Source organism: Photinus pyralis, unplaced genomic scaffold, assembly GCF_008802855.1.
Source record: "Photinus pyralis isolate 1611_PpyrPB1 unplaced genomic scaffold, Ppyr1.3 Ppyr1.4_LG8, whole genome shotgun sequence".
Taxonomy (NCBI): Eukaryota; Metazoa; Arthropoda; class Insecta; order Coleoptera; family Lampyridae; genus Photinus; species Photinus pyralis.
The window spans coordinates 5,092,445-5,113,605 of record NW_022170819.1 but is presented as its reverse complement, the minus strand read 5'-3'; the positions used below and the strand labels follow the sequence as shown (position 1 = coordinate 5,113,605).

At 36.2% G+C, this 21,161-nt stretch overlaps 1 long non-coding RNA gene across 1 annotated transcript in view; it reads right to left on the bottom strand.

Moving 5' to 3' along the window:
* Positions 1-3,912: 3,912 nt before the first annotated feature.
* Positions 3,913-21,161, bottom strand: part of LOC116178813 — a 138,376-nt gene continuing 121,127 nt past the window's right edge. Inside the window, exons 5-6 of the long non-coding RNA XR_004146898.1 lie at positions 9,648-9,751; positions 3,913-4,006 (exon numbers count right to left, since the gene is read on the bottom strand). This is a non-coding gene — a long non-coding RNA (uncharacterized LOC116178813). The remainder of the gene's footprint in view (positions 4,007-9,647; positions 9,752-21,161) is intronic.

The following is a 21,161-nucleotide window of genomic DNA, read 5'->3' as shown; positions in this document are numbered from 1 at the left end:
GAAAAAGAAAGATAAAAATAAACAAATAAATAAATGGTGTATCTATTGTAAAAAAAGAATTTCTACGTCGCAAACTGTTAGTAACCACGATTTTTAATTATTTGTAAATTTCGTACATATTCTTATACTAGATAAGTGGCTTGGTAATTTATTAAATAAATATGGTGCACAGTATGTATAAAAATGCTTATAGGCCTCGATGTTTGGCTTAGTAGTCCACACAAGGTTCTTAGATTTCAATCTGTTTGAGTGAACGTTATAATTACCCTCTATGTAACCACTCCTAAGATAGAACATTCTTAAAACACGAAACACATACATGTATCTTAATGGCAGTATTTTTAATGAAACAAATAAGGGAAATGACGAATGTAACATTGACACACCAGAAATCATTTGAATTATTTTTTTCTGAGCAACAAGTAATGGTTTTATGGACGACAAATATGTACCGCCCCACACGCATATACCGTACTGCAACTTAGAGTTTATCAGTGAGTAATAAACGTTCTTCAAGATAGGTTGCGGACAGATAAATTTTAACAAATAGAATTTTCTCATTGCCATATACATATAACGCTTTAACGTATTGATGTGAGGTTTCCAATGGCAACAGTTATCCATGGTAATACCAAGATATTTTATAGTTTCAACTTGTTCAATTTTTACACACCTTTCGCAGTATGGCTGCTCATGAGATAAACAATTCTGACATTTAAAATAAATATTAATACTTTTTGAGTGACGTCTTAGAGAAAACTGTAGAAGCTTGGTTTTGGTGCTTAAAACCATTTTGTTGTAATTGAACCACAACCTTAACTTATCTAAATCGGCCTGCATCGAATGTTGCAATTGTTCCGGGGCTTGTGCCGAGTAACACATCATCTGCAAAGCAAGTTAAACTTCCGCGGAGGTTAGCTGCACACAGGTCATTGATGTAAATAAGGAATAAAATTGGACCAAGAACTGATCCTTGAGGAACACCAGAAACATTCCGCAATGATTTACTTACTGCTCCCCTATAGCGTACAGATTGTGTCCGATTTTGTAGATAGCTCTTAAACCATTCTAACGAAATACCCCGAATACCTACAGTCCATAATTTATGTAACAAAATATCGTGATCCACAGAGTCAAACGCTTTAGTGATATCAATGAAAATCCCGCTAACATATTGTCGCTTATTAAGTCCATCAAAAAGCATTGAACAAAAATTTAATAACGCATCTTCAGTTGATCTTCCCTCTCGAAAGCCATATTGATTTCCGACTAGTATCTTATTAAATTTTAAAAAGTTTAGCAAACGTTTTTTCATGAGTTTTTCAAAAATTTTAGCAAATACAGAAAGTAATGAAATTGGCCTATAATTATTCATGTTTGTAACATCACCCTTTTGTGCAGTGGGATCACTAGTGCTTTTTTGAGTGGATCCGGATTTACCAGTTTCTACACTAGAATTAAAAAAATCAGAAATGATTGGCGAAATGATATCGTTGACATTTTTCACAGTATTCACCGATATACCATCAATTCCCGGACTTTTATTACATTTTAGGGCTTTTATGACACTTTCTACCTCCTGTCTACAAGTGGGGCTACAGAAGAAAGATTTCTCAACCAATGTAGTTGGAAATAGATGGTAGTACTCGGCACTGTTTGTGAATGACAAGTTGGAGGATTCGCGGATTTTTTCAACTACAGAAACAAAAAAACCATTGAAAGCTTCTGAAGCATCTTCAGGTTCTGTGACTACAAGGCCATCAGTAGATACAATGTATTCCGTTTCGCATTTTACTTTATTATCCCCGTTAAGAACGACCCACTGCTTCCTTACATCATTTTTATATTTTTCAAACAGATTAAAATAGTACACTCTTTTTTGTAATGCCATATCTTGCTTGAGTTTATTTGAATAAGATGTAAAAAAAACGAGCAAGTTTTTCGTCATTATTTCTCCTTTTAAATTTTTTGTATAATAAGTTTCTAAATTTTTGTCGCTTGCAAAGGTCTACCGTCATCCAGTCTTTAATAAGTTTATGTTTTGAAGTTATTGCGTAAGTATAACATGCCCTATCTATATTCGATTTTAAAATACCTAAGAATAAGTCAAACGCTACAGACACTTCACCCTGATCATATACACAGGACCAGTCAATGACATGCAGAAAATTTCTTAGCAGTGTTTTATCAGTTTTCACCTTTGTAGTTAAAGTTGTCCCTAAAAATTTCTTTGAAACCTCAAGCATAAAAACTTATTATTTACTTTGCGATTTGTTTTACAAAATGAAGACGTACCGTCAATTGAAATTAAATAAAATTAATTATTTAACGCAGCCAAAATTACTCGTGAGATCGATAATTTTAAACTTCGCTAATAAAATACTGACCTGTATTACCAAAAATGCGCTTTAATCATGCATATGCTGATTTACAACTTGTTTAATTAAGTACTTACTTTTATAATTTAATGTACTGTACATAATTCGTGAATTGTGACCTGAGCAGCCAGTTTGTTGGTAGATAGCATAAACTAACCCTTCCTTAGAAACATACGTTGTCGAGAAAAATCCTTTAAGGAAGTTTATTGGAGAATTTGTGAATAATGGTGAGCAGTTAAAGATCCATCGAAGATTACCGGTCCAATTACATGACTTCCCATTATGCCATAAAATACATTAATTTAAAAAAATATTACTTGATTTCGGCGTGAAACTACAACATGTAGGTTTCCCTGTGACGAGTAGTGTTCATAATGTCGATTTGAACACTTCGCAGTTAGAAAAATAAGATTCATCTGTCCATATACTCGGACTGGTAAAACTGCTAGTTTCGATATTCTTGCGGATAAACCACCTACAAAATGTGGCCTGGGACAATGCATCAATGGTAATACATTGTGTAAAATAAAGCGAAGTGTCTTGAAATGTCTTTAACTGGATAATGGCATGACTTTTTTGGAGGGGATAGTTTGTAGTTATACCACCATTTGTACCTATGTAAGTATGGATAATAAGGCAATAAGTGATGTTATAAAAATCAAATTTTTCTAGACCTAATGCTTATATAAAATTTTGGAGGGAGTTGTAATGCCCAAACCCCCCCCTGTGCGTCCCCGATTTTTTTAAACATCTGATGTAATTATTTTCATTGTTTTGTTGCCTCGAATAGATTTTGTTTTGTTTTTTTTTAATTCATCACAGCCTACTTAATTAAAATATAAAAACCGTTGATATAACTGGTATCTTATTTTCAATCTTATGTTATGATGTCTCGTTGAAAAGAGAATTAAAAAATCTGTCAAGTAATCTAAAAATCCCATATGGCGCCTATTTAACTTTTGGAAGTTGTTAAATGTTCCTCAAAAGTAGCCATCTTGAATTTTTTTGACATCAATTCTAAATTAAACGTATCAAAGACAGTAACTTTTATATAAAACTTTTTGTTATATCTCTTACACTTTCGATGATATAAGACATTCAAGGAAATGACCAATTTTAGTTTTTTTGAATTTACGTCGAACCTATGCGACATTTTGAATTTCCAAAAGGAAATTTTAAATAAGCATCTAAAACTGCAAAACATTGCCCATTTAACCAATTCTCTATCCTTAATAATAACAAAGTTACCCATGCAATCCCACCCGATCTGGGACACACTCTATATATCAGCTGTCAAAAGATTATGTAAAATTAATTTTGTGCTTTCTTTAAAAACTTCTTGAATATTGCTCTCTCGATTTATATGACGCGCCCAAACAGAATCAAAAATGTGCTAAAAAATACCGTTCGACAACATGTGCAGATTGATTTGTAATTTTAGGTTTAGGTTTATGGTTTTATTGAATCATTAGATATGTAAATCTCCACAAAAAGGCCTCCCAATATAGAAATAAAGTACGATTAAAAAGATATGATGACATGGTTTAAATCGGTAAATGATTCTTTTGGAGATACAATTTGAACTCACCCAAAGTGCGACAATATAGATATAGCAGTTATCCACCCACCTGCAAAAAAAGAAACACATGTTAGAGCTATTATTATTTAAAATCCTTATACTAACAAGATGGCGCACTCGCACATAGAATTAGAAAAATTGTCCAACAAGTATGTACAAACTATTTGATTGTAGATGGATTATCACAGCCCCAAATTTGACACTTTTTGTTGGGCGTCCCGAAGCGTGGATGGACCACTTGCGAAAAGCGGTAAACAATTCCAATCCAGAAAATTAACTGGAGAAGATTTAAAAGGGAAAGTTAGATGCACCCTTCCACGCGTTTTCTCAATCATAACCGATCTTGATCCACTAAGGAACTCACCCCATTTCAGTAATCACTACTAACTCAAATTCAATAGACTTATTCCGCCATTCTCACAGCGAAACCATTCAAGCAATGAGCGACAAGTAAATAAGACCGTGATGTACGACAATTAATCAGTCAACGGCGACGCTAAGCGTCAACGTGTAACATCATTTTTCATGCCCGCGCTTGATCTCAGCATTTCTATTCCTACACCGGTGCCAATTGTATTTAAATATTCGATTAATCACGTTGCAAAACGTGAACGTAAACGAAATTTAGACAGAACCGAATTTTTCTAACCCCGTTAGCGCGTCCGGACGCGCCGCGATTGAATTAATCTTTATTAATTAAAGACGCTCCTTGAGAAATCTACTCGACACATGTAAAATATTCGTCTAAAATTATACGTTATAAATACATTCGGCAAAATGTATCAAACGAGTAATGAAGAGGTGTGTTGCTCGAACAAATTTAATCCAATCATCATTACCAACACTTGGTTATTGGAGTTCCATTTCCATCTTGGACATTTGAAGTTACCTCGCTGGTGCCATTCTTAAATTTTGCATTTTCATCCCCAATACTAGATTATTAATTTTAGTTAATTTTATACTTCATTTTGAACCCTGACTATTAACCATTGGAAATGAATTCCCATTCCTTGGACCTTTGAATTTCGTCCTACTTCTTGTCCTTGTTGCAACGTTTGAGGTGGGTCAAAGATTGTTGTTTCCTTGGTCGGTTACGTTCAAGAGATTCACTCCAAACCCCATAAACGCAAATAGAAATTTAACCCCGAGCAGATTGTGTATTACTTAATTTTTTAAGAAAAATCGACCTTATCCTGTACAGGCATGTCCTTTAGAGGGTTGCATTTTTGAGGTGGGTTAAATATTGTCATTGCTCGATTATGTTCAAGCGATTCACTGTAAACCCTATAAACCCGGAAAAAGTGTTTTCCCGAGAAATTCTGGTGCAGTCGATTTTTGGTAAAAAAGGGAGGTTGTACACTGCCTTTTTTTGAGCCCCGAAAAAAAATTGTCTCAGATCGACCCGGAAAAAAATTTTCTTATAGAATGTGGCCTGTAGAATCCATAATTTCAAACAGTTCCAAGATTGGGCTACTAGTTCAAAAGTTACAGCCCTTTCGAAATTGGTTTCTAGTCTATAACTTTTGATGAGAAGTCTGATCGAAAAAGTACGAATTGATTTGGATTCTACGCACCAAAATTAATAAGAAAAAGTGTTTTCCCGAGAAATTTTGGTGCAGTCGATTTTTGGTAAAAAAAGAAGGCCCCGAAAAAAAAATTGTCTCAGATCGACCCGGAAAAAATTTTCTTATAGAATGTGGAAAAAAGGAAAAGAATCTATCGGCGCTCGATTGGGCTTGATAAAAGAGTAGCAACACAGTTTCAGAACAGGGGATGGAGTTGAAGGCGAGTCTGACTGCCTGCGACATTCTTCGGCGCCCTTGGGCACTCAACTGGAAACAGCTCAGGATGCTAGTTAATAATCGGATCTTTAATTTCCTCATCTGATGACCTTCACCTTTGACATGATGGCGAGCATGATCGTTGATTTTTCTGATAAAGTTTACAGCGTAGTTAATGCAAGAATTGACCTTCTCTTCTCGTCGGCGTTGCTTTTCATGTTTGATCTCCTCCTCTTGTAATCATGACTGAGAACTTTCCTTTCCTGCTCACGAATTTTGTTCCAGATAGTCGAATTTTTTTTCTGGAACCTCGTCCTTTCACATCCTAAATCCAGTAAATCTGAGTACCAATTCGAGTGCTATCCAATCTACCATACAAAAAAAATTTACATTAATTATATGAAGTTCGCGAAATCCATTGACCTTTTATGTACAAAATCCGACGAGCTCCGTTTGGGGTTGGCGATTGAATTCTTAGGCTCCCCGTAGTTTGATAATTGAAGTATTGCATGTGAAAGTGGCATAATGAGCGGTAGCATCGCAAGAACAGCATTTATCAGTAATTATCGTTGAAAACTCGTGGATCATAACTCCCTGAATGATCATCTCATTTACTTTTACAGCACAATCTCGGGAGAATTATAAGTGACGAGCGCGGCCGTTTGTAAATGCCTCGCGAGGAATAAATGGTACGCCTTAAAAGCCGGACGGAGAACATTAAAATAATAAGTGCCGTATAAATATTCCAGACAATGGGGTTGAAACCGCACCCTACGCGCTCAGTTTACCTTTATTGTACTTACATAATTCTTTATGTATCAAAAGTATATACGGCAAGGATGCGGGTTTTCTAAAGATCCAGCACCGTGTAGAAAAACAAACATTTAAATCTAAGATTAGGCGCTGGTGATCTATAAAATGGTGATCTACGACAGCAATTTGTCTCGAGCGGAAAGATAGGAATCGTGGTCATGGTTCTCTTGGCCAATTTTAAAACGAAATTTATTACTTGTTTAAAATAACGTAAGGTAAACATTTTCGAACATCCTTCCGCTATCGCGATCTGTTTCTCCTCTGCAATGTAGGAGTTGTGCAATTAATTTTTTTCACGCCTACCTATTTCGTAGGTTTCTCCTAAAATTAGTCGATCTTTCACCATCACCGAATTCTGTTCAATTTCTTCAATCACCCCCTTTGTCAAATCGCCAAAACTGTCTGAAATTAAAGCCATCGTTTTATGCTTATTACGAAAAAATAACAAAGCTCCACCGGTTAAGTTTCGTCTTAAATTAAATTAGCTTATTTAGAATTATTGGTTATATTGTTTTCTAATGTAAATTTAGTTATCTGGCCAGCAGGAATATTTTGTCTTTGCCCTTTTAGAGGGTGTGTAGAAATTTGTTTGATTTCAGTCCAGGTTTGCCGTTATTGCTACCATTAGGAAGGTTGTCCTTTGTGTATCATTTGTTGCGTAAACAACGTGATCTAAATGTTTTTTGGGCCTGAACACCAAAAATAGTGACGGAACACCCCATATATGAGATTGTTTCAATTAATTAGGTATCAATTTTTTACGAAATAAGCACAAAGTTGGTTTATTTTACTTGAATTTGTATCTCAGTATTTGCTTTCCCTTTTAAAAATTTTGTTACATGCGTAATGTTGTTCGTTTTAATTTTATCGCTTTGTAATTGTGTACAATTCAGATAAGATGCTTTAATTAATTAATTTAAAAATTCATAAAGTAGTAGTACACAGACAAGTATTTTTGTTAAGGTTCTCTTCTCTTAAAGGTTACTACCCTCCGAACAGTTACCGAAAATTTGTCATCAAATTCAACAAGCCAAGTTTTCCATGAAGTTTAGTGTTATTACTTATTTAGATTTATTATTTTAATTGTCGACCACCTGCGTGCGGGTTATTATGGTCAAACAAGCGGTGCCATGAAGAGTCAGGCAAAAACCCTTTCAGGTAGCCCCTAACATCAGGATGACACAGTTGGGATCTAGGAAGAGCTCATGGCAGCGGCAAAAAACTCGAGAAAGATGAGGTGGTGTCGAGGTGGAGCCCTTAATAGGCAGGACTTAAGAAGTTCTAGTTGGTGTCGAAAAAACGAAAGGCATGAACTGGTACCTAAAAGCCAAGATGGCACCAGTAACTTTTAGGTGAAAAGAAAGATACGATTGCGTCCCTTCAGAAATAATGCCATAGTAATAATGGTGGGATGGGAGAGGGCAGAACAAAATTCGTAACTGTTGGATCGGTTGCGGGAAATTAGGGCGCGTTTGGGATTTTGGTAGATGGATTGAGTTTAGGGGCGATTTTCCAAATTAATGGTTGGATTTCGAATTTATTTTGGATGATAGGTATTAGGAGGTATAGAGGGTGGTTTCCTTAGAGGGCTAGTTACAAGATTTAGTCAATAGTATCGGAATTAATTTGGCGATCCATACTTTACGGGTCATTGGTTTCCGGGTAATCGCTTGGGAAAGTTGCAGCGCCAGTCTGACGGGCGGTAATGCAATCTTAATGAGTTTTACGTGACCAAAGAGGCTTACTCATGATAACATTATAAGCATCGTGAGAAGCACTAGGTCAGAGTTTCTAAAACAGGTATAACGTTAGAAAGAGATGCCTTAGCTAGAAGACAAGAGTGGTCCAAGAAGCTTAGATAGATTTTTTGAGGTTTGAGATCTTAGAATGTGGACGTACAATTAAGTCCAGATCATTCCGACTGACGAAAGCGGCCACAATTAAAATGTAGTAGAAATTGAGCAGAAATTCAGTAAGAAAGTAGATGTCATTCGTACATTGTCAATCGTCCTTTATTCAAGATTGTGCCGTGTGGAATTTAGTTATTATATCGAAATGCAATTTTGTAGCGGCATTTCCGTAGATGTCGTGACACCTGAAACCAAATTCAAAATTGCTCTGTAACATTATAGGCAGCGCGACAGAAACGTCAATCACACGGCCAAACACGTCGCTTGTATGTATAAGTTACTCTCATAAATCAAATTCCTCTCGACGAAACAAATTCTTACAAGTACTCTAAAAACACGAATTTTCCCAAGAAAAATTTTAGCGAAATTATTTTTCTCCCCATAAAAAAGAAACGCCTGCTCGTCCATTTTTTATGCCGTTGAAAATGTAGAGAGAGTATTTCGCATCCGCGCCTTTTCAATTTTTTCCCTCTTCACTTTTCGAGCATCAATCAAATTAAAGTAAACCGGCGGCGTATACACGGAAAACGCGAGATGTAAAAATTACACAGGAGGAAATCGTGGAGGACGTAAATGGCACACTCGTTTTACACCGGGCGGCGGCGGCGTCCGTCTAGCGTGCTGCATAATATGTCAAGATTTCGTTGAATATTCAGTTCAACCATTAAAATGCCCGAGAGATCAGAAAATGCAAAAGCTGGACTAATAAAACTTTAACCCCTTAAAACTTTCCCTAAAAGTTGCGTGTAATAAGAACGAATCCATTTAAACTTAAAGTTCATGTCTTGTACGTACATAATACCTACGTTTCGTTCTTGCATGCATTAATAATAATTACACCCACTCCGAAAAAAGGACGGCGACGATGTCGTGATGTAAATGGATATTTTTCCAAATTTTCTTTGAATAATCATCCTACGTGAAAAGTTAAAATTTGTATCGAGTTTCTGATTTTATTACAATCGATTTGATCGGATACAATTTTGTATATACTTCCACACAAAACTTCTAAAGGGAGAAGTTTACGAAATCCTATTGAAATCCAAAACTTTACAAAGTAACACTGATCCGATGATTGAATAGAAAACCTCATCTTGTGTCAATATTTTTATTTTCAATTTCCTTTCGTAGGGAAGCGCCAAGGACGGGTACCCTTACAAATTTCTGTCAAATTGAATCGACTCACCTTTAACTACTGCCCCTTTTCGGTCCTCAGTCGTCTACCGTAATGTTCCCTTTTTGCAGTGGACTGCTAATTTCTGGCCATATTCGTCTCTGTCTGCGCCCACACTGGAACAAAGGAACAATAGTAATTATTGCAATCAACGATGACCCCCTTGCCATAGTTTCTTGAAGATCTTTTAGGTTATAACAAATATATTTTATAAGCGTTTTTGACCTTTTAACATTCACGTCTTGAATTTCGATTTTGGTCAATATAGGGAAATGTCCACATGTACCGCTTTATAGCGCACGTGAGCGAAAGTATGTCTGGCGATAACCAGAATCGTATTGCGGAAAGCGAGCGCGGTTACCACGATCTCTTGAGACCCAAAAGTGTAGTTTCGTTCTGTTTAAAGCAGAGCACGTGAAATGCCGATTTTCTAGTGGTTGTTAGGGCAAGCCAGCCCGGGTCATTTGCGTTCGGAAATAAATCCCTTTTCGGATTTTCTCGTGGGCGAGATTCAAATAGCGAAAGAAGTGGAAGAATGTTGCCAGCCAATGGATTCTATACCTTCCAACTTTGAATCTTCTTGGATTTCTGAGATCCTAACAAGTAATATTGGCAATGTGTAAAAGGAAGCTTGTACTACGAATGGGTGAGATATTGTCTGAAAAGGCGACTTAATTTTTAATGACTTTGCATCTATCCATTTGTAGATAAAGTGGGCGAATTTGTGTCGAACTCGCCTTCCGTTGACTCAGAAATTGTGAGAAGTCTGATATCTTACACTACTGTGATAATTCGAAGCGAATCGAAGGCGAGTTCGGCGTAAGTAGACTCATCTTATCAACCATCTCCGGCTCGCTCGTTTTACAATAATTACTTGACATGATAACGTTTTAGAACACTTCTGTATTAACTGTAAGCGAGCCGAAGGGGAAATCTGCCTTCGACTCGCTCGGCAATTGTTAATAAGAGGCCCAAGGTAAGGAGTGAACAACATTGTTTATTACTGAGCTAGCCGTGGGCAAATTAAATTAATTGTCCTTTTGACAATCTTATACTTTAATTATTTCCTATAGAAATTGGAAGCATCCCGTGCAGTCTCCCTCACTCAAATGCCAACCTCACTTCGCAGTGCATCCTGTTTTAACTCGAGGAATTGGCGACTGAAGGACTTTTTTTACCCTACCTATAAGTGCTAGGGTAGTCAATTGACCTTGGGGTTAGAACCCCTTTTCATTTAATTTTAATTAATTCGTTTTGCGGCAATCGAAGCGACCAGTGCGTGGTCCAAAAATTTACTCGCGGTAGAGAACTGTATAGAAAAAGATGATTAGCGTTTAGAATGTTGTGACCAATTTGCGTTTGGAAAGCCGTTGCTCCTAGTTAGAAACATTCAGTTGCAATTTGATGCGTATTAAAGCTTTCTCCTACTTGTGAAGATAACAGTATTTCCGAATCAAACTCACTAGCTTTATTATTAATTAAAGAGTGGTGTGCTGGTAACTATACAAGGATCCACCAGAAAAACAACTGCGCTCTGCAATTTTTGGCATTTGTCGAAATTTCAACAAAGAAAATTAGCCGTCGGAGGGGATTTTCATTTCCATTTCCTAAGCGTAGCGTTCAGAGTTCATTGTGTGAAATTGGAGGAATCTATTGCGATATTTGATAAGGGTAATACAAAAGATTTGGGTGTGGAGAAGGAGGGGGAAATTCCTGGAAGATATTAAAGTCACTAAATGTAGAAAGTACCGCAATCCATTGGGCTCGTGTGTTAGAGAGAGAACGCATGATTTTTGCCCAAAAATGGCGGAAGTTACCAGATTCTAGTAACTTTAATGCTAGGGATTGTTCCACCTGTTTGGAGATATCTGTATATTTTTTTATAAAACATGACAGTACTATGAAGTTAGGTTATAAAAAATGACAGCTATTCAGATTTTATTTGTCAATTTTTTTAAGTTGGCAGCAAATTTGCCCAAAAATGGCACTTTCTATATCTAGTGACTTTAGAAGATATAAAGACACTCTAAGGAAAGAGCAAGAAGGAATCTCAAGGAAATAAAAGTCAACTTTTAAGGAATACAGTCGTTTCGTATAGAAATTGGGGAAGAAACTTAAGGAAGTCAAAGGGTAATGAAGTAAATCCTAAACCTCCATTATGTGGCGTGGTCAACTCCGAGGGATGCTTACCTCTCTCGTCCAAAATACTTGGAAAATGTATAGGGGACCAACAAAATGTGCGAAATCAGAGGAAATTGTAGGGAAATACAAAAAAGATTTGGGGAAAATGTGGTAAGGGGTGGTGAAGATACGCAACATACATTTGGAAAATTCAGGAAATTCTGGACAAAAAAAGCAGGGCACCTCCGCGAAATAAAAGAACCAGAACTGAGCAACCGCGGGATATTGATTGGGGCGGAGAATAGGGAATAGAGGTGAAATGTATGGTAAATATTAAAAAATGAGTTAAATTACATAAAATTATCGGAAAATATAATAAGGAAATTTTGGGGATTAAGAAGAAGATCGGGAAAAAGCGAAGATTTAAGGAAATAAGAGAACATTTTGAGATATACCAAAAAAATCTAGACAAATATGACGAATATCTCAGCGAAATGAAAAGAAATTGGACCTACTTCAAAAAAGTTAGCGAAATTAGAGAAAATGATCGGAAAATAAAGTAAAAGAATTTTAAGAAATAAAAAATAAGACATATAAAGGGATAAAGAAATTTCTAGAAAGCTAACGAAAAAATTTCAGCGAAACAAAGACAACTTTCAAAAGTAGTGTTACTGCGAGCACTGCAAGCGGCTGCTTTATGGAAAACCCTTTGACATACAGCTCATATACGCCATTAATTAGGGGAGAAGTGATTGCAACCCCCTAGATCAAAATCAAAGGTTAAACGTACGCTCGCGCCACTTCATTATAAAATTGTGTAGCTTTATTTTGTATAATTCTGGAAATTTCGAAGTGGAAGGCAAAAAATGGGGGATGAGGTAAATCTATGTTGTGAATTTCGAGGAATTAGATGAATTTTGAGGATGAAAAAATGTTGGAAGGGGGACGTGAAGGAATTCAGAGAAGATGAATACAAATTTTAAGAGAACACCTAGGAAATTATATGGGAAAAAGGAGGATACCTCAAAGAAACTTTTAAGCAAGGCCTTCAGTTACTTCGTATAGAAATGGATGCAACTTTGCGCTTAATGCTATCACTTCTCCCTTTAGTTTGACCTTACGCATTCGTTGTGCTTCTTCCTCTTCAGTGGAAGTTCTGCTTTCGCATTGGCACTTTTACTTTTCTCACTTCGTGTCTACCGTCAGGGGTATATTGTTTATTGGCTCTACTATATTATCTTTGGAGTGATTTTTCTCTTCTTGATGTCTGTGGTTGAGGCTCCATTGAAACGTTTTTACGCATTTGTATTTGCATATGAACAATACGAGGTATGCGCATTATTACTTTTTAGGGCTTTAACTTCCCTTAACTCACAGTTTTCTTGTTGTTTCTCATCGCGTTTCTTTTGGATTACCTATTACGTTGATCTATGTACCTGGATATTACTACTATCCATGTAGTACGTTATTAGTTTTAGCCGTCAATTGATAGATGAGTTTCTACATTACCGGCAGATTTCATCGCTGAAGCTAAACATGTGGTTCTACCTGTGACCTACTTACATGGAATTTGTTTATACCTGGAGATTTCATGATAGTTAATAACTGCAGGTATTAACGAAACCCCTTTGGAGATTAACGATCTTGTAAATCGCTCCGTTATCCACTACGTACCAAAGATTTGATTTTCCCGATATCGAGGCGAAAAAAGACAGCGATGTCAAACCTTCGCCAATCGATTTCTAAGGTTTAACGATTAGTGCCATTGAATATGAGCCGGATTAAAAGTCTGGTGCGGGTCGAGTGGCAAAAAAATCATAAATCGTACGCGATTCTTCGTAGCTTGTTGTTTCGTAGGTGAGAGGTAAAATTCAATTTTAAAACGCGCGCCTCTGAACTACAGGACAATTTCACGAAAAATATTCAGACAATAGGAAATGATTAATGGAGGCGTACATAGAAAGTGAGAGGATGCTCGTGTTAAAATTTTTTTAAGCCCACGTTAATTGTGATTCTCTTCCTATTAACGTCGCCCAATTAGCATATCACGTTTAATGCAAGCCATTTCTCACGTTTCACTTTACCGTTCCGATCGTTTACAATGTACTCATTAAAAATTTTTCTCAATGTCATCGCGACGAAACTTAATTAAGTGGCTACCACAGGCGCACTTACAAATTTTGTATTGCTAATAAATGCGATAGAAAGCTAATTTTGTAATTTCCGTCGTTTTTTTTTGGTGAAATTGATGCGGGCACCGTCTATAACTGTCTGTAAACTAGCAAAACGTATAATTAAGTTCAATCGTGATGTTATTTACAGTACAAATCAGTCACAAATCGCAAAAAAAGTGCCAGTACAGTTTTAGAGCCAATTAGGCGATGTCTCGTTTAACCTGACTCTCTGCCCATGGGGTAAAAAAGTGCAGTTGTACCGTTTGAACGGAGGAGACCGTAATACTTTAATAATTCATAATTTTCCGCAACTTGAAAGCGCGAACTTAATGAATTATTTAAAATTTTCCTTAATCAAAACTTCCAAAAATTATACAAACTAATTTGTATGTAAATGTTTTACTTTGAGCGTACTCGAGGGATTAATGTTGAAAAAAATTAAATGTGAACGTAACGTTCTTTTGCAACCGCTTTATTCCTGTAAGCCGTAAAATGGCAATTTTCCCGTTAAGAATATGTGACACGTACCCTCAACATCGATCCGAGCCGTTGAAGAACAACGTTCGTCGCGGTTTTTAATTCAAATTAATGCAAATTTCGTTTTACGTCCCGGGAATCAGATCTACGAGAGACATTAACCGAGTACATTACTATTTCATTCACCCTTGACTTTTTCTACTTTATTGTGTTCGTTTATACACGTTGAAGGGACACTTAATTAAGTCTTCCCGGTAAATTACCTCGCCGGACTTACTTTTTGTCGTTTATTGAGTTGCTATGAAGATTAGATTAAATTCTATTTGAGGTTGGACAGGAAATTTCGCGTAGGGGAATGTAATTGCGGTGAATCCATTAGCTATATGGATACCTAGTTATTGTGCCGAGGGGTTGGCCACAGGACAAACACATAAAGATGTCCTTATTTATTTCCTCAAAATTTCCTCTTTACATTTTGTATTTTCCACGACTTTCGATTCCTGCCCCATCCCTCGTAGTCAGTCACGAGATATTCTGGGGGACATTTCTTTCATTGTCCGTTATTTTCTTTAAAATCATCAGAGTTTCTTGCATTTTCTTCTGCATACCCGTTTCCTGAAATGTCTTTCTCAAATTCAATTCATCTCATTCCGCCAAAGTGTCTTTCCCGATAATTTCCTTTATCGTAGTTCATTTTCTCACATTTCTCAGCTATTTTGAATGCCAGGGGTAACAAATTTTTTTGGTTTTTATCCCGTTGAAATACGTGGAAGTAAAGTTTAGATAGATACGGCCCAGCAAGCTGGTTCGACCAATGAAAATTAAAAATGGTGCCGATTTTCCAACATTTTGTGGAAAATTATGGGGGAATCACGGGTAATAACGACGGCGAATAGAATCTATGCACTGGTACTGAATGAAAGAGAAATGGAAAATTATGTTATGATGTTACAGGAAACACACTTGGGCTGCACAAAAGGGAGGGGAACGATCGACACCCCAGCTACACAGGTAGCATTCTAGGAATGAAGAGTTCCGAAATCTCTCTTCTTTCCTGAAAAGTATTTCCGGCGATATATTCAGTGAGGAAGAGCTTTCTAAACTCCAAAACAATTCATTTTTATGGAATGTACTAACCTGGGGGTATTCCATACCCCCCAGAAAGCAACCAAGATTGCTTAATGAAGCAGCTCAGGTTGGCTAATTTGCCATAAATCCCTCAATGTCAACATTTAGTTTTTTTTAAATTAATTATTAAATTTTTGTTAAATTGTCTTAATGAATATTGACTTTATCGGTACCACTGGAAAGCATTTTTCAGTAGCTTTCCAACGGTGGATCACAAGTATAGGGTTGCCATTTAGGATTTTTGAAGAGGGGGCTGGGGGGGTTAAGTAGGGGTGGGGGGTTGTCACTTATAACGTCATTCTGGTTCCCCCTCGATTCCTCCGAAACGGTTTTGCGCGATTTTCAATATCTTCTTTAGTATGGAAAATATGGCCGACTGCAAGTTTTAAAATTGACACCCTGTATAATAAATACAGAAATAATCATTGTCCGACTACCCCAAAATCGAGGGGTAATTCACCCTTGAAGGCTTGAAATCACATTGAAATCAACTGAAATCACTTGAAATGACCTGAAATCAATTCAAAATCGCTTAAAATCAAATTCAAATCTGGTGGTAATCGCTCGAACCAAAACTAACCATACCTTTTACTTTAAAGTTTAAAAGCCATAACGGCTTGAAAAAAAATGTTTCGCATACACTGCCCAAAGTGGCTTAAAAAACTGTAGAAAAAGGTCATTACAGTAAAGTAAAGTTAAACTATTTATTTTATTTTTCTAAAGTTGCATTTCCCTCGAAAAGTAAGCATCAGAGTGAAAAATGTTAATTACAAAAAAGATGTGTATTGATAACATCCGGTTCAAAATAAAGGCGCCAGAGGGCATTTTCTAAATGTTATACTATGACCAAAGATAATAATAGCAATCACTATATTAACTATAGTCGGAAAGTCAAGTCAGGAGTAAACACACTGCGAGACTTGTGGTTCCACTTTTTTGTGAAACTTCTAATACCACAAACAGAATCAATATAGTTACGTTTATTTCTAAGCTACAGGGTGAAAACGAAAAGTTCTACTTTTTTGGATGTTATCATATCTTACTACCTACTTAGGTAAGATAGGAAAGAAACGTAAAAGTGCATATTACGTAGAATCAAGTGGCGTAGTTAAAAGACATTTTTGGACCACCGTTTCTGAGATTCGACCCAAAGTTGATATTTTTTTAATGCAACATTTTTCCATTTACATTAATTACATTAATGTAAGTATCAATATATTTTTATTTAACTATACATTATGTTATATCATATTTTTCAATTTTTTGACATAATTATCGTGTTTCTACCGTCAGCCATTTTTATTGATTGGTATCGGTTACTTTATTTACCATGGAAACAATAAACAAAAAATCTCCATGAATCCATAGCCTACTATTTAAAAACTGGAAAAAATAAGGTTTTTATTTTTGGTTCATAGCCCAAATTTAAAACAGGTAAGCTGTGATACATCAATGTAATCATGAAAAATACGCATACACGGTGTTGCATTTAACAAATACCTCGAAAAATACAAACTTTGGGTCAAATTTCAGAAACGGTGGTCCAAAAATGTTTTTTAGACTACGCCACTAGATTTTACGCAAAAATATCTAAAATAGACAGTTTATAATATTTTTCTTTCTTACATGGATAGTAAAATACGTTAACATTCCAAAAGGTCAAACCGTTCGTTTCACAAAAAGTGGTGCAGGGTTGGTAAAACCACAAGTCTGTATCTTTAGAAGCACCTGAGATAGATAGACTGCAGTCTCAAGCAAAATAGGACACACGGTACGCTTTCATTGTACATATGTCTCTGGAAAGTATACTTTTCCCTCGACTTTTCCCCATTCCCAAAACAATCTTATCATCAGATAAGGAAATCCAAGGGATACTTATGAATTAATTTAAAAATGTCACAAACGATTATGACACATTAGTAATTCTGATCATAGAACATCTAAAATGGCGAGTAAAATGGAGTATGGCTTCTGAAGAAATAAACGAGGAAATAACAAAAGGAATGGAAAATGATGACAGTATATGGTCAAAAATTTTGAAATTATACGCGAAATTATATCCCATTGAAATGACTTGAAATCACCTGAATCCTCTGAACTCACCTGAAGTCTTGAAATCAGTGTACATGATCTCATCGAGTGAATTACCCCTCGCCTAAAATTGATTTGCATTTTCTTGCTACTTTCGGCAAAAAACCGACGAAGTTAATAAAAAACAAAGCCTGGGGTGCGTCATTTATTTTCTTTGTCGCTGTGTAGATTAAATGCCAATTAAATACAGAAATAATCATTGCTCGACTACCTTCATACTTAGAGTTACATACCTCATTCCTGAGGGCAAACAATTGACCACGTTAAAAATTTTTACAAAGATTAGGAATGCACCAAGTATTTTTATTGTCGATATGTAAGCGATGATGACAATTAAAGGTATAAGTACTTGTTGTTCGACTACCCCAAAAATTGGGTTTGCATACCCTCGCTACCTTTGACCAGAAGACTACTTTCTTTAAAAAATAATGTTTACAAAGAAAATGAAATTCTAACAGAAAGCTTTTTTCAAAAAATATTTTTGAAAATCCTGGGAATCTGTCCTTTTACAAGACTTTCGAGGAACGCATTTTCGCAACACTGGAACCAATATATTCGCAAGGACACAACCACAACCAATAAAATTTAAATGGCACGATGGCTCTGACACCCATTTTCAGTTATCAGAAACGTGGGTATTCGTTAGCGTCAGTTTCGTAGAAGGGCGAATGTTGCGGTGAAGTCAAATTTCCCAGAAATTGTTGTGTAGATTCGTTTTCCTGCAATTTTCATCAACCAGTCAAGAAATTCAAGCCGAAAAAACCACCTGACACATCCTTTCTCAAGAGTAAATTATTTACATCCGTCGTGTTTTTTGAGAAAACTTTAAAAAATTATAAATGGCGTACCTAAAAAACGAAAATGTGATAGTGATTCCGCCCGATTTATTTCTGATGTGAGATCTTATGTCATTTAAATTAACGAGCAAATTGCACAAATATGTAAATGATTGCGAAAGAACCATTAGCGGTTTTTGTAACACAAGTCCATTTGCTTCCATCTTATTCCCGTCCAATTACCATAAGATGTTGCTTTTGCTACGGATGGTGCAAAAAATCGTGAAGAAGACTCAATTCGCTTGCAAAGTTTTCTGCTAAAATCGTTCGATTTGGCAAACTGGAAAACCAGTTTCAAAACTTGGCGAATCGGGTTTTGAGGTAGGTATTTGTAACTAATTACGAACGTAACAGTTGTTAATTGTCTTGGTTAAGATTGCGGGGAAAGTACAAGTATTAATTGGAGAGATGATGTATGTATTTTCCATGTCATTGTAACAATTTTCAAAATAGTAGAAAGTGCCTTGACCTCCAATTCTTCTAAATTAAAGGTTGAGAGCTAATTGTCATTAGATTAACTTTCAATAAGTGGGAAGACAGCGTTCTTCACTTGGCAATTAGCAATTACGTTTTTGTTTCCGGGTCGCCAATAGAACCTTGATTTTTTGCAGACTTACTGAACAATTCAAAAAAATCCGGTCAATGATCTAGTTGAAAGGCGAAGAGGTTGCAGGTAACAACATCCGTTGAAGTAAAACGTGGAATATTATTATGCACTAAATCACAATTGAATTGTTTAAATAATTTCGACGGCGACGACCACCGCTCGCTCGTTAAGCTGTTTACCTTCGCGCGTTTACACCGCAACTAACATTTTTTGCAGACGACGCATCGGTGCTCAAACTGAAAATACTTGATTGACTTTCAATATACAGCAAGCACCACATACCTGTTTCTTCGTCACGTTACCAAAGGTCACACACGGTACCTATGTTTGTTTTCTTCGCTTAGAAAATTCATCTGCCACCGCGAGGAGGAACTTTTTCTTTTTTTCCGCGATCTGCGCGATTTGAATTTTTAGCCCGGGGTGTAACTTTCTTTAGATTCGCTGCGGCCAAATTCCGAAAGGCCCGTTAATTGCCTTACGGTTATTGCTACCTATACAATTGGCTTATGAGGTAATAAACTTTAATTGTGCGTTAGGCACATCCTTATGGAAGGGCAATAATCTTAGCCGCAATTTTGGGATGGAATGACTCATTATAAAATGCCAGCCGCCGGATAATTAACGGTTATTAACCGACAGGTTTTTATAACGCCAATGACGTGTGTCAATCACAAATTAATAGTGTGACGTCCCATGCTTTGGGACACCCTTGGCGATTTTACAAAATTATCAATGTTTTTGATTACATGCAAAATTCATATAAATATAGAAAACAATTAATTTAAATTTCACCTTAACATTTTATATTTAAATTTAGCATTAACTCAAAGTGATTTGTGTGATTAGAAGTGCTTACGTTTCCAAATGTGAATTTGGGTTTTTGAATGAGAACGTAATCGCCAAAAGAAGTCGATTGCAAAAACTTCGTTAGCAAACCGCCTTTTAGGAGGTGGACATTGAAATTTATTTTTTTCTCAAATATATACAAGTTCAAAAGTTCAAAGTTCAAAATTTACATACTATTTATTAGTGCCTTTGAAGGGAATTTTGCAATGTTGTTTTATTTATATTGGCACCTTTTCCGAAAACATCTTGAATACAAAAATAATCCCATCCCTATATCACCTTTCTAGTTCTTTCGCCCTCCTCACTCTTTCGCTTTCTACATCTAATTTTAAATAAAAATCAAACACAATCCTTTAATCCTACAGCCCTCGATAGCGATGATAAAACGTAATCCACCCCCAACCCTTAACTTAGCAAATTTGCGTTTAAGGTGTCTGAAATTTTGTTTAGGGCGGTTCTAAAAAACCCTATTTTTGACACTGAATGAACATTTTTGGCCAAAATCAAACACAACCCCTTAATCTGCCCTCCATCAGCCTTCGATAACGATCAAAAACCGTAATACACCCCCCAACCCTTAACTCACCGAGCTTTTGTTTAGAATATCTGAATTTCTGTTTAGCCCTGTTTCTAATAAAATCCATTTTTGATACTGAGAGAAAAATTGAGACCAAAATCAAACACAACCCCTTAATCTGCCCTCCCTTAATCCTCGATAACGATCATAAACCGTAATTCAACCCCAACCCTTAACTCACCGACTTTGCGTTTAGGATATCTGAATTTCTGTTTAGCCCGATTTCTAATAAAATCCATTTTCGATAATGAGAGAAAAATTGAGACCAGAATCAAAAAGAACCCCTGAATCTGTCCTCCATCAGCCTTCGATAACGATCAAAAACCGTAATCCACCCCCAACCCTTAACTCACCGACTTTGCGTTTAGGATATCTGAATTTCTGTTTAGCCGGATTTCTAATAAAATCCATTTTCGATAATGAGAGAAAAATTGAGACCAGAATCAAAAAGAACCCCTGAATCTGTCCTCCATCAGCTTTCGATAACGATCAAAAACCGTAATCCACCCCCAACCATTAACTCAGCGACTTTGCGTTTAGGATATCTGAATTTCTGTTTAGCCCGATTTCTAATAAAATTCTTTTTCCATAATGAGAGAAAAATTGAGACCAGAATCAAAAAGAACCCCTGAATCTGTCCTCCATCAGCCTTCGATAACGATCAAAACC